The 206-nt window shown below is 57.3% G+C and overlaps 1 protein-coding gene across 1 annotated transcript in view; it reads right to left on the bottom strand.

Moving 5' to 3' along the window:
- Window positions 1-206, bottom strand: part of LOC119585974 (myb-related transcription factor, partner of profilin-like) — a 6,111-nt gene that overhangs the window by 4,535 nt on the left and 1,370 nt on the right. The window lies entirely within an intron of this gene.

The raw sequence follows: 206 nt of genomic DNA on the forward strand, positions 1-206 counted from the left end.
CCCGCGGCAGTCAGGCTGGCCCCTAAGTCAGCTTTTATTTGACGCTAATACTACCACACGCTTTACATTTTATTCCCACAATAAAACGAGACCCCGGCAGCCCGAGGAGGAGGAGGCGGGGGCCCTCTACGTCACGCCGCGCGCCTCATATTGGAACGGCTCCGGGAGGAGGAACACGCGGCTCGCCCTTATGAACACACTTAAAA

Source organism: Penaeus monodon, chromosome 20 (genome assembly GCF_015228065.2).
Source record: "Penaeus monodon isolate SGIC_2016 chromosome 20, NSTDA_Pmon_1, whole genome shotgun sequence".
Taxonomy (NCBI): domain Eukaryota; kingdom Metazoa; phylum Arthropoda; class Malacostraca; order Decapoda; family Penaeidae; genus Penaeus; species Penaeus monodon.